This window comes from Prinia subflava, chromosome 2 (genome assembly GCF_021018805.1).
Source record: "Prinia subflava isolate CZ2003 ecotype Zambia chromosome 2, Cam_Psub_1.2, whole genome shotgun sequence".
In the NCBI taxonomy this organism is placed as follows: domain Eukaryota; kingdom Metazoa; phylum Chordata; class Aves; order Passeriformes; family Cisticolidae; genus Prinia; species Prinia subflava.
This window is the reverse complement of record NC_086248.1, coordinates 14,869,601-14,884,083: the sequence shown is the minus strand read 5'-3', so window position 1 is coordinate 14,884,083 and position 14,483 is coordinate 14,869,601.

Genomic DNA, 14,483 nt, shown 5'->3' with positions numbered 1-14,483 from the left:
ACATTTGCACAGATTTCTGGCTCTGCACCCCACCCTATCCTTGCAACAAACTCTTTGGCGGGGTGCATACACTGTGCATTGATTGAGGGGCACGAGCAGGAGTGTCACTCTGTTTTGGAGGGGCACAAGCAGGAGTGTCACTCTGCTTTGGTGGCTGCAGGGGTCCCCCCTGCACCTGTGGGGCACATTTAGCCCTCCAGGGGACTTCCCAAGCACATGCCCCTCACCAGAGGCAGGATGAAGCAGTGAAGCAGCCAGAGAGGTTCCTGGGCAGACTGCATGAACACGTCTCAGTTTAATGCTCATTGGCATTAAGTCCTTTGAACCCGAGGTCTGGACATGGATTTCTGCCTTGGCACTTGTTGGACACCTTTTCTATAGAGGCTTAAGTGTCCCTTTACAAAACACACTTTGGAGCTTTTGCCTGACTCACATCAGGCTCCCCTTGTGACTAGGACTTGCATATTTGCTTAAAGTCTTATTTGAAAAGTTATCTTCATAAGGAAATGTAGGATTTCCTCTATTTCTGAGTGCATTTCTCACCAAGTAGCAGCATTGTTTGCCCATCTTATGCTCCATTTCCCACCGTGATCTTATCAAGTTCCAAGTGGGAGGGAAAGGAAGCAGTCAAATGCAGCAGCACAGCCATACAACCAATACAACCCCGGAGCAACACAAGCTCCTTTTGAAAAATATTGTGACTCCTGGCAGGATTTTGACTATTGATAGAATTGTATAACAAGCTGCAAGTTTGAGACTTCTAAACATGGCTTTGCTTCCAAAGGGACCCTTCTGGTTCACATGCCCTGAATGCTCATCACTCTGTTGTGCTGCTTGTATGGACATTCCTGGAAATTGTGGTTTGTGGCTTTACCAGAATTTTGTTTCAGCACGAAACCAGAGCTGCAAGTGGTGAACAACAATCATAGTGTGACTGGGTTGTTCCATCTGCAGGATGGATTATTGAATCATAGCTCTGGGATACTTCTGTTTTGGTCTGTGAGAGATTCTTGAACTGGTGCTTTGAGGCTTTCTGGGGTAAAAATTAGGAAGACCAAAATTTTCTGGCTATTTCTTGTCTAAATAACAGAAAATGAGCAAACAGAAAATGAAAGCTGATTTCCAAACTTAAAAAACCCAACAAAATTTTGCTACAAATTGTGTTTAAAAAAATATTTTAAACTCAGAGGGTTCTAGTTCTGGTCTTTTTTATTGAAATCAGTTTCCATAGAAGCCCCAAAAGATATCATTGCAAAAGGTATAGTTTTGCCAATGATATTCTTGGTAGGAGACATCATGCTAGTCATAGATATTACCTTTACAGCAGATACCTCTCTGCATATAGATTTGATGCTATTACTGAGCTCATAATACATGCATGTATGTATGTATTTTGTATTCCCGTTCACCCTAAAGATATAAATCAATGGTGTTACAATTTCCTGCCTCATTTGAATTATTAGTATGAAATGCAGGTACTTCTTTTGCTGTTAACTTCTATCCTTTCAGGGTAGACATTAGGAAAATTCTCAGGGTTATTGATTCCCTGAGATTCTCCTTGGGGTTGGTGTTCCCCAAGGTACTAAGGTTCCCCCAAGGTTGCTGTTCCCTGGGAGTTTCCCCTGGGTTGCTGTTCCCAGAGGTAATAAGGTTTTCAGTCTTCTCTTTGCCCTAAGTGTTACACACCAGAGGTAGAGACGACAAGTTGAGTCCGCCGGTGCACATTTCCAAGGTTGTTTATTCTTCATTATCTCAGTCCTTTTTCAGCTCTGCCAGGCCTCCCTGGCAGGGTACCTTATCTTAGTTCTTTCTCAGCTCTGTGAGGCATCTCCGCAGAGCAGGACACGCGGCGGACTGGGCAGATCAGAGAGCCCCGCACCTTATGTACAGTACCCCTGACCCAACCACTGTCCAAAACGTACTTTTTATTTACAAAATTGTACCAATACCTACTACCTATGCTAACATGTCAGTTCTACTCTAAGCCAATCTCTAAAACCCAACTCAGCACAAGATGGGGGACGAGAGCAAGAACAAGGAAGACAGGGGCCACTCCCCAATTCCTCCATCTTGTCTCTTCAGCCCCATATGCTAAGAATCCTAATTTCTATAGTTATATTCTATAATAAACCATCCACTACTTATTTTAAATTCTTAGGATTTGTGATTCTTCCTGCATGTGAGTGTTCACTCCCATGGACAGCAATCAGAGTCAGTGTCCTCCTGGGATCTGTGTGGGTCTGACCCCCCTGTACAGATCCCAGACCCCCCGTCTGGTCTCCAAACCCTCCAGGGTGGCCAGAGGGATGTTCTAGACTCCAACAGAAAATATTTTTTATTAATATAACACTTTATTTTGGCTTACATAACAACTAATAGCAACTAATGGCAATCTGTTTCTCTAGAGATGCTGTTGGTAAGCTGTGGCCCTAAGAGATGAATTTCAATTTATACTTGGCCAGTTGGAAAATATAATCTTTCTCTAAGAAACAAAATAATTTATATTTCTATTAAGTTAGGAGATTTTTGGACACAGGACTGCTTTTCAGTACTCTCTATGTATACATCCCTACTAGTAAATAAAAGAGAGTCAAGGACTGATCTTTGTGTGGGAAGCGAAGGGGGACAAACAGGTTCATGTCCATTCTGCTCCCTGCAGAGCAGACTGGCTGCATCTACACTTAACAGCACTTGGCCTGGCTCTCTCCTGGGCCCCATGTAGAGCTATGATTATTATTTTTACTGAATTTTCCCAGTTTCACTTGTCTAAGGAAAATGAGTGAAGTGTTGCAGCCCACAATCACAGCAGTGGGTTTCCCCCACGATCCTGGTGGTGTGTTTTGCTGGTATTTAGCACAAGGCCATGTGAGGTTGCAAAGCCATCCAGGATAGTTCTGGAGAAGTGGTGGTGCAGAGAGAGCCAAACACGATGCTCCCTTCTCAAATCAGCCACACTGATAGTCACACTGGGGAGAAATCCTGCAATGAACCTTCTCAAATCAGCCACACTGATAGTCACACTGGGGAGAAGTCCTGCAATGAACCATCTCAGCTCGTATGTCCAAACCCTGCTTTGCAGACATCTGGTGGGGAGGGTCAGGGCAAAGCAGGAAATCACCTGACCGAGGCAGTGCTTGGTGCTGGACTTTTCCTCCTGTGTCCTTTACTTGGGATATAGATATATTCTATGTGACAAGCACTTTCTCGAGGGAACTTTTGGTAGGAATGAGGGCTGGGGAGGGTTGGAGGGCTGCAATTTTCCCCTCCCCAGCAGCACCACTGCTTGCTGCAGCCTGCAGCCCTGCCCATGCTATGTGATCTGTGGCACAGACAATTGCTTTGAGGATGGCAGCTCAGGGATAGCTGGCTAGAAATGAAAGAAGCCACCTAAAGCCATGTCAGAGCCTAGCAAGACTATCTCAATGGGTTTTTCTGTCCAGCCTCTGGGAGTCACAGGTTGCACCTTCTCACCAGCCCCAGCCTCAGTGGGCTCCAGCTGAGCCTGACCTGGAGAAAAGCTGTGCTCACCTTTCTTACCTACAGGTTGAGGAGAGAGGAGGGCATGCCTAGGACTGCCCAGGCAGGAGAACCACGTGTCAGCAGCAGGATGCTCTGCAAGGCTCTGGGCTTGCAGTGGGAGTTGGGTTAAAATCTTCTAGATGCCATTTTCCACTGCTGGTCAAACAGATGCTGGAAAAGCACAGCAAGGACTGGGATGCAACGTGGCAGAATGCTGCTGGTGGAATGACAGAGCTGTACATGGAAAACTGTTATTTTTGCAGATATTGTGGCTTCTGTTTTGTCTCCGTCATCTGAGAAGGCAGCTCCTGGCATTCCAATAAAACTATGGAGTTAATTTTAATTACTGACAACTGCAGCTTGGGTTGCCATGGAAACACAAAGAGCTGCCACTTGAACAAGTTCGGTCTGTAACTTGCTGTCTGGAAATATCATATGGGGTCTGATTCCTATCTTCTGACTATCAGTAGCAAAAAAAGCATGGCCACAGTATCAGCCCAGTTTAAACACTGCACAATCAGTTTAGGTAAGAATAAAACCCCCACCTTTTTTCTAATATGTACCATTTCTCTCTGGTTCTAAAATAAAATTGGTATGTTCCTACTTTCCTAATGACTTGAAAAACAGTCCCCAGCCAGTTGATATTAGAGCTGAAAAACAGCTATTAGGTCACACGGTCCCCATACAAAATTGTTCCTATGCTATTTTTTCCTACTACTTTTCACTGTCTTATTAAAAATGCAGCTGCATTTGTAATAAAATCTCCTTCAGCTTTAGTTTCAGGGCCAGAATATTGTACCTAAATCACGAGCTACTGGACAAAGAAGGTTATTTCCATTCTGAGCTTTTCAGTTTGCTGCTTTTTTCTGAGCCTGAAGTGTCTCATTTTTACTCCCTGCCTTTTTCCTGGGAGTAACTTTGAAAAGTCAGAATCTGTTGACTTTGTATTCCTAAAAACTACAGAAAAGTCTTGTTTATTTTTTTGCATCTTGTTCACTAAAAATATGGTGTGTTGAACTGAGGCTGGAGTCAGCGCTATAACTTACTGAAATTAGTGGAGTTAAACCCATTAAATCCTGGGATTTCTTTCCCTCTAGTTGTGCTTTACATTATAAATTATGCAAAGTATCTCAGTTGCTGCAGGTCCTGGAAGAGCTAGACTCTCCTCACATGGCTCAAAGGTGTCTCAAGTACTCTTTGCAGAATAGATTTGTTAAAAGCAAATACTGATGCACTTTTAGAAAAGGAATATGAGTGGGATTAGAGTTGTGCCTTCAGCTTCCTCACAGTAAATACATTACAGATTTCTATGGGGCTTATCATTTTTTATCCCTGTTCTATGGTACTTGAACACAATTCCCACTGGTTTCAGCTAATTGTCTCATTTTGATGACAAGAACACACTGTCCCCTTTGGGGAGGCCCCCATCCCCTTTCCCAGAGGCTCCCCCAGTATTACTCTGAGCAGCTGCTTCCCTGTCCAGTGTCTCCAGTCCCCCCACACCCCACTCAGCTGTGAGTGCCTCTCTAAACCTTGTGTCCACCTTCATCTTGTGGACCCCCTAATCCATCTCAGGAGTTCAATTGCCCCAGACTCTGTGGGACAAAGGGAGAGCAGGTGTGCCCACACTTGGACCTTGGAAACCTGAGCTGCCCTACAGAAATGTTTTCCTCTCTGTTGACTTTGTAGGGAGCTTGGGCTAGTGAATCTCAGGACTCCTTGTTGAATTGTTGGGACTCACTCAAGGCATTTTGACCAAATGCTCTCTTAAGAGCAGCCCAGACAGCAGATCTGAGCAGGCCTGGATTCTCCTGAGGACAGCCTCAGGCAGCATCACTGGCTTCCATTGGAATAGGACACATGTTCCCATAGCTGCACCCCAGCAACGCCAGCTTGCTGCTGCCCTTTTCCTCATGACACACAGGACTTCCTGGATTTCAATGCTCCAACCTTTCTCCTCCAAGAAGTTGAAAAACCATGTGCCACCATCCTGAGTAGGATACCTAAAAATTATGAGGAACTGGACTTATCCTAAAAGCCTTCTTCATTTTCTGATTATATTCCAGCTAACTCTTTTGCTTCAGAAACTGGAGGATGTATGACTGATGCTCTGGACAGAAGCTTTGGAAGTCTCTGAAGCACCAGTGAAGTGTCCTGGGTTTGAGTGCAAGGAAAGTCAGACACAGGATTTCAGTGGGTATCTTAAATGAGAGAGAATAATTCCTCTATGTTTTACAGTATATACTGCTTTGAACTGGAGATTTAGGTGAATCCGAGAAGGTTATTTAATGCTCAGCTCTATCTAGAACTTTCCTCCAGTTTGTCAAACTAGGCAGAAAGTTTTAATAAATGAAAATAGTGGGTCTGACACATCTCTACTGCTATATTTGGAGAATGGGTAAAGAGCACAGACTGTGTGGCAGCTTTTGTGGAAAACGTTCAAATGGCTGACAACTCACATATGAGCTGATGAATGACTCAAAAAAGAGCTTAGCTCTCAATCTTACTGTTGGCACCCACAAGGAATCTGATTCCAGACACGTGTCCTTTTGTGGTTAGGAAATCCATAGCTTTCCCCTGTGCTCAGCTGTTGGGAGATCACAAGACAGAGGATGTAAGTGCACCCCCCTGCTGAGCTATGTCTGGCTTTCAAGGGAAGCTGCCAAGGAGATGAGTGAGCCAGATGCAATCTACTGGTCCTTCTTCAGCAGTTTCTGTGGCCAGCATGGCTGTGCCCCACCTCTGACAAGTCAAGTGGTCTCTTTTCTCTTGTGTTTGGGCTTTTGAACACCCCTATAGGTAACATGTTGTACGTGGTTTGAGACAAACCACACTGTTGACTACTCCTTGACTTTCTTTTGTAAATTTATATGGTCCCTTCATTCTGGGGAAGCAAAAGCCACCACAAACACAGTTAGTATGCCACTCCTACACTTTGGGAGTTTTGCTGGGAGGTGATGGAGGCAAATTGCCACCTGCAGGACCAGATGTGATTAACTATTTTCCACTGTAATGAGCCACTCATTTATTCCTTTCCTTCAGTTTTGCTGTTTTCTAGACCCCTGTACAAACTGTTTGTTCAATACCTGTTTAAAGTGAAGATACCATACTGGTTTTGCCTGAATGCTTTTTGTACAGATACTGCTTTCACGTAATCTGGATTGTCTTTTGATGAGATTCCCTATGTCATCATGAGGCAGGGCAATTTTTTCAAATGATCACAAAGATGGTAAAATGCAGTCTAAGATTTTTAATACTTCCATTGAAAAGATATGCACTGGAAATTCATAATAAAATACTAATTAATACATGTTTTTAGCTAATCAAGGACTTTCATTGCAAAGTCCTTTAAGTGAAAAAGTTAAAAATGTCCCATTAAGGGAAGAGGCTGACTGTAAGATTATTCAGTTGCTTTGTTTTCAAGTGAAATGCAATCCTGACTTCTAAAAGTGAAGCGGAAAAATCCACAGCAATTTCCCAGTATGATTGTGAAACAAAAAGGACATAAAGAAAATCATGGCTTTTGAAATAGTGGAGGATTTTCCTGAGGAAGACTTTGAGACATTTGTAGAATAAGTAACAGCTGTCTGCAACAAAGGCATGCGATGCATGCACAACAGGAGTGGGTCATGAACTGCATCAAATTGTGCCACATAACTGCACTGCAGGGCAGCCACGGCAGCGAGGAGAGGCCGTGTGGGATAAGCTCTGTGTACCTGATGCTGTAGGAAGCCCTTGGCCGCTTGTTCTCCAAGATGAGCTCTGCATTTGGGGTATGTACCTCTGAGGTACAAGGGGTCAAGGGCATTAACTGGGACATTAGAGGGAAAAGGGGCCACTGTGAAGGAGCATCAGCTGCTGTTTGGGGCAATTTTGTATCTGCTACTTCTGGGGAGGTCTGGAATCAAGAGGTTCAGATAGAGAAGTTTCATGTTCCCATCTTGGCAATGGGTGAGGCTAGAGGGTCCTCATGTGCAGTGGAGGGCATGCCCAGAGATTTGGGCTAGTGGAAAATACAGCACAGATTTAAACCCACCTGGGCAGAAGGAGGATATATGCCCACCCTGACAGCCAGACTGGGGGACACATCCCTGAAGAAGCCTTGACAGTGGTGTGAGATGTCCTGCCTCGTCTCCAGGTGCCAATGTGCTCAGTGGCAGCTGAGCAGTTTCCAGAGGGTCAACCTGCCTCTGCTTTGATGTGCAGGGGTTGGTATGTCCTCCCCAAATATGCTTAGCAGACAGTTATGGCTTTTGGGGGGATCTAAAATGCATTTAAATGAGATAGATGAGTGCCCTTCTCTGCCATGGGTTAGCGGGCACCAGAAAGAGCAGAGCAGCCCTGGAAAATTTCCTTGGTTTATTGCAAGCTTGTTTTATTGATGCACTACATGATGAGAGTCCAGTTGCTGCAGTAATTGGTTTTATCAGGTGCATTTATCCAACATGTGCTAAAAAATAGAAACAGATCAGCCAAGAAAATGTTCCCATGTCTCCTTGTCCACGTCTGGAGTGGGTCTCCCCAGGGACATGCCAGCAGCACGTCCACCTCCTCACTGTGGCCCATCCCATGCACCAAGCTAAAGGCATGGTCACAGCTGGTATCAGCAAAAGTCATACTCTTGTTACACATCAGAAACTCCCTCTCTCTTTGGGTCCTGTACTTGTGACTTCTCAGTGTGCATCACAGTACATTTTGTGCCCATTTCCTGGCTGAGGTGACTCATGTGGTGGAACGTCATTTTTCTCAGTGTGTGATGGCAGTAACTGAATAAGTTTAATGCCTCTGAATGCCAAATTTTTTTAAACATGTTTCTGTTTTGTGTGTAGTAGACTCAATGAGAAGGCTGGAGCTGTTGAGTTTTTAGAATTCAATTTCAGTTGCTGTTTTTTCCTGACTTTTCCTCTTTTCTGATTTCCTCCATTATTCTATAACACTTGAGATATGTCTGAGTAATGATTTCTTTGGTAATAGTCCTTACTTGTATTAAAATGCAATATTTTTGCATTTTAGAAGGCTTTCTAAAACCTAAATTGTTCTTCCTGGGTGAGATGTCTTCCTTTTTTCTCCCTTCAGTGTGTTTAATTTGGGGGCTGTTCAATACAGTATTGTTAGTCTTTCCATGGTTTACATGGTGATCAAGGAATTTACAGAAGAAATTTCCTTTTTTCATAAGATTTTAGCATTGAATTCCATAACAGTATATACTATCTAAAAATAGGTGTCAAGTAGCATGAAAGATGAAGTGAGAGTGAGACATAAGCGAAGTGTCTGTCATACTTAGCAGTTTTGAAGCCTTCAGTCTCTCATTTCATATCTCTGAACTAATGAGAAACTCTGAAATTGAATTTGTGCAAAGCAAATGCACTGACTTGGTGACTTTGATACATCTTGAGAGGCCTTTTTGGAGAAGCAGAGCTGGCAAGTGGCAGTCTGAGGGCAGTCTAATTTTCACCATTTACCCAGAACACCCAACTACTGATGCCCAGGCAAGGAACGTGGCTCTGCCTATGCCTCCTACACAGCACATGGAATAAAACAATATCCTCCAGGAGCTCGCAAAAATAGGAGCCCAGCTTCTACCCTGACATGTGCTCTCCTTTTAGCACAGAAAGGTTCAGAGGAGAGGAGGGAGGGAGCAGAGCTTGCAGGGGACAGGAGCTCCCTGCAGCACCCAGGGTTGGTCTGGGCTTAGGTGTGGGTGCCTGTGACCCTGGAGAACAGGTGGAAATATGGGAGCCCTTGGACAGGCTTGGGCAGCCCTGTGGGCTCCTACCCTTGCTAATGCTATAGCTTGGAAAGCTTTCCAGCTTTCAGGCTCCTCAAGATCATCTTCTTCAGAGAGGCTTTCCTGAATGCTGCTGTGTGCCTGGCACTGCTTGGGGTGCTCCCAGTGGCCTCCCAGCCAGGAGGAGATGGATCTCCCTAGGGCTGAGTTTGGGTTCAGTCTGATTTGCCATTGGTGGGGCAGTCTCTCCACGGGCATCTGGCACTGCCTTACATGACCCTATATCTACCCTACAGCCAATCCTGATTTTCTTTCCCTTGGCACTTGGTCCTTTTCCTTGAGGAACTCTGACTTGCTGAGACTTTGTTGATGAAGGAGACTCTGTATGACTCGGCTTGATCTTTTCCTTACTTACTTTTATTTCTGTTTTATCCTTTTAGAGCACATAGTCAAGTAAAATCCATTGCTCCCATTCTGAACTCTGACTAAGACACGTGGTTTTAGAGAGAGCATCACAAAATGGAGGATTTACAGTAATGTACTGTCAGGTTTCATCACTCAGTATGAAATATATGTGACTTCTTTCTTACTTTAAGGTGTTCTCTTTTAACTTTGCATCTCTGGTGCCTATTATATTACTCTCTGCTTGTTGCACCTTCCTCTTCTTTCCTTCCTGTCTTTCACGTTCCTTAATTTCTGCTAAAATTTTCAACTGTTTTTTTCCTGTTTTTTGCTTTTTGCTTGTACGAGCAATCACAGATCAGCATCAAATAGCTGTATGAGTCCTGGTAACTGTTTTTATCTCTAGAGATTTTAAACTTTGTCAGAACATCCTGATAATATACTGATTGAAATTCCCCTCTGAAGTCTCAATTTAATACACACTGTTGTTTCCCCTGTAACTCTTTGCAGACAGACACTGATGTTTTTATTTAACCTCTTGAGAAGACACAAAATGGGAAATAAGCAAGTAACAAGCATTTCCAAGTCCCAATGCTATAAATCTGTTTTGTTTCCCTTCTGCTTACAAAATTGGCAAATTATTTATTTTATTATCTGATATCACACCAATAACAAGAGCAGTCTGTTCCATGCAGTCCAATTATGAAAAATTGCCTGAGATAAAATGACTCACAGTGGGCCTGTTTTTCATGGCACTGTTTCAAGGAAATATTTACCTGCCTGAAGTGAGGAGAATTTACACTTATGCTGGCAGTTGAAAATTTCCAATCAGAAAAAAAAAGAAATTGCCAGATAAAATCATAGTCAGTCACAGTTGTTTGGACCATTTTCTTGATGCATGAAGTCTAGTTGGACCCCAGGTGAGGAATTTTTCTAACTTCAGCCAGTGGTAGGAATTATGGCATTGAGATGGATTGGAGAGGTCTTTGAATTCCTTCCCAAACTGGTTTTCTGGAAAGCTTCGTACAAGTTTGACTACTCAAATGCTTCCTGTTCAGATGTGAGAATGTGAGGGGATTTGATTCTTCTGAGCTTGGTATTTTAACTGGTTAGTGGTAAATCAGCTAAAAGACTGCATCATTCCCTGGATGTGTGTGAAGCATTGGGGTAAGAGAAATGTTAGAAATGAATATCCATAATAATTAGAGTGTCAGTTATTTTATTTGGTTATATTCACTTCCAAATGATTGGATCCCCTCCTGTACAGTGTCACAAAATGGAAGTATCTCGAAGAAGCAGAGATCAGACTTCTTTGCCAGAAAGCCATGTAACACAGTATTTTTAGTTATTTTTTCAGTTTTATCTCAAAAATCACTAATGTCTTGACCTCCATTAGCAGTGCACAGCCTGCTGAGGCTTCAGCCTTTAGGAGCAGCTGATGAAATGCATAGATTCAGTTCATCAGGCTTTCATCTCAAGTGGAAATATTCTGAGTATATGTACATGGGCGTGTAGACAAGTATAGAGAGAGAATGACTGTGTTGGTCTGCAGCTGCTTCAGAACACTCTGTCCCATCCTAACCTCACTCCTGTGCCTCCCACAAACCATGGGGGCTGAATTTTCTGCACAATCCTGGGCTGCTAATATGGGCACTGATGCTGCACTGGCTGGGTGGGGAGAGGGGAGGTGGTTGGAAGGACACAAAACCAGGAGCCTGCATCGTCATTGGGGGACTGATCCACTGCTGGAAACAAAGAGCATTTCTCAGCTCAGCAGCATGTTAGTTAAGATTTAATGTTCAGCAATAGAGGAAAAAAAATTGTTTTCTGAACTTGTTTATGTGACACAAGGGATAAGGCTGTCACTTTGGGTGCAGACCAAGTGTATGAGTTTTGTATTCACCTGAAAGGTGGCACATGCAATTAGCCCTAAGGGTTCCATAGATAAATTTCCCCAGCCCTGCCCAACAGCCTGGTAACAACTCTGCAGCCATTCTGGGTACTGAGAATGTAAAGAGAGCAAGGACAGTGCATTACTGGGGCTTTCAGTAACAAGCAAAGCAAATTTTGCTTGGTTTTTTTTCTCTCCCCTTTGTTAGTTAGTATGTTCTTGGGAGAGAAAGTGCTTTACTTCCAGCTCAAGTGGTTAAGATTGATGATTTATAGCAGAGGAACATGAAGATGGTTTACCAGGATGGGCTTCTGTGGAAATGGTGGTGGTGATGGTAATCACCTATTCATGTTCATATGTGTAGTATTTTTGTGTGTTTTTGTCTGGATGTGTCGCTGGAAGTTTCTACTAAGCATATCTTTGAAATCAGAAAATAACTCTTTTCTCTCTCCTTTATGTCTTAGAGAACAGCAGTAGACACATTCCATCCTCCTGAAAAATTCATGCTTGTTCTGGGAATTTCTTTGGCCTCAAGGCAGCACATTCAGAAATGTACTTTTAAAAGAAGAGCAAGAAAGATTTGCTGAGCCACCGCCAAGTCTTGCAGAGGTCCCTGCCCTGAGATGGTCTTTTTCCCCAAATAAACCTCCACAAGCCTGAGCTTCCTGCTCCACTCAGACCAGCCTTCACTGTGTTGTGGTGCAGTGGGCTTTGCTGGAGAGGAAGCCTTGATGTCTGATGCAACCCAGTCAGGATGGTGTGCTGTGGTTTGCCACATATCGTGGTAAAAAAAAAAAAAATAGGGTAAAACATTCCTGCAGAGTGCAATCCTGCTTTGAGGCAGACATGCAGATACAAAAAGGTCTCACAGACTGTGAGGATGAAAAGAAATGATGTTAATGAAAGAGGATGCAGCTAAAAGGATCATTTTTGCCGGGAGCAGTTATAAATCAATGGAGAGGTTAAAAAACCAGCTGTGCTGCAGCAGTGATGGAGTGCCCCAGGGTGCGTCTGGGTCCAGAAGAAGGTCTGCACAGTGTCCCAGGAGGATGTCCACCTCAGATGAACAGAGAGTTTCATATTCAGGATGAATATGATCCTACCAGAATGAAGCAACAGGGCTGACTGAGGTTGACATCCTCTCCTGTACCAGGTCTGTAAATGCTCACACAAAGGCTGACATTCTTACAGGCCACAGACAGAGATGCTTTTCCTCTTTTTTTGTTTATGAGACAGTCTCTCTAAGAAAAGCATCCAGCTTCTGACCTTTCGGATGCTAGAATAGCTGGCTGACCACTTCAGCCACCTGATGTTTTGTGATGGGCATGTGTGCTATCTCACATCAGTATGGTCTTCAAAGGCAATGAGACCACACAGTTTCCACATCCATTGTTCTTTTCTTCCATCCATCCATCCATCCATCCATCCATCCATCCATCCATCCATCCATCCGTCCGTCCGTCCGTCCGTCCGTCCGTCCGTCCGTCCGTCCATCCATCCATCCATCCATCCGTCAGTCTCTACTGCCCAGCAAATATCAAGAAATTTCAGTTCTGATGGAGAGATCTCAAAGATGATGTCTTCATATTTATATCATGACATTTGACCTCTATCCGCTCTCTGGGAAGAGGAGAGACACCAATTAATGTCCCTGCACACTGAGAGGTAGCAGTGAGAGGTCAAGTATATTTGTTATTTGGAATCAGCTCTGCAGTCCTTTCTTCTGCTGGTAGGCAGGAGTGTGGCAGGCTATAATGATGCTGCTAGACTTGTGGTGGTGTTTTGCTGGCTGGAGACCTCTGGGATGCAGAGCACGTCTCTGTGGAAAGCCAATGAAAAGATGGATGCATTTTACTCACAAAATACTCAAAAATAATCCACTGGAAAAATAAACCAGATTTATATATATAATAACAGGCAAGTTCTGTATTTGCAGAAGCCGTTCACAGGAATATCTCAGGCTATGTCTTTCTTCGAGACCACAAACTAATCTGTGCTCCGTAAATTGCCAACTGGTCCTTTTTCCTTCAGTGGTATCACAAAGGGCTTTACAGAAGGGGGTGGGCAGCCCCCCTTTTCTTTCCTCAGGCAGCCAAAAATGTCCAGAATTTGGATTCTAATCTAGGGTTAGGCATTCTAATAGGATGGGGACAGGATGGCTTTCACATGGGACAGGCAGACCCAATTCCAGCTAGATGGATTACCATTCTGGGCTGAAGGCAGTGAATATTTGTGCTAAGCTCAGTGGTGTTGCAAGGGCAGCTCTGAAACCTGCTTTTTTTTCTAGCGTTGCCTGTGGGGAAAGGGTGTCCTGGTTCTCCTCTTGGGCTAGGTTTTGGACATCTCCAGGATGACTGAACAGCACCAGGTGGATGTCACCCTGGTGGGACAGAACTATGGTCCCTCTTTCCCCATCTCTGAAGGGTGGTGAGTCAGGTAGTGGTGCTGTGTGCTCTGGTTATGACTCACAATGTGACTAACCCACGCAGGGAAACAGAAAGCCGTGTTACCTCCTTGTGTAGAGGAATGGGAAGATTCCTCAAATACACTTTGAAATATTGCTCAGAGAGGGATGTCAAGATCTGCTAAGTGGAGCCATTTGACAGAAGTTGGAGGAATGCAGGGTGGAGCTAATCAACTTTTGTGAGGATTGAAAACATTCATTGCCTAGGCCACTGCAATGCCCTCCTGGGAATATGCACACGAAGGTAAAAGTGTTGCATAATAGTTTATGAAAGTCCTATTCAGAAATGCTCCAGATGGCACAGGGATTCCCCCAGTTGCGTGGTTATGAACTGCTATCAGTTGGCAAAAAATGATATGGAGAGAAAACTGCCTGGGTGGAATTGAGCCCTTTTACATTCCCTCTAAATACTACAGTTGCTCTTTCCCACTACTACTTTGGTACCCAAGGCATCTTCCAGCAATAGCTGCATGGATGAA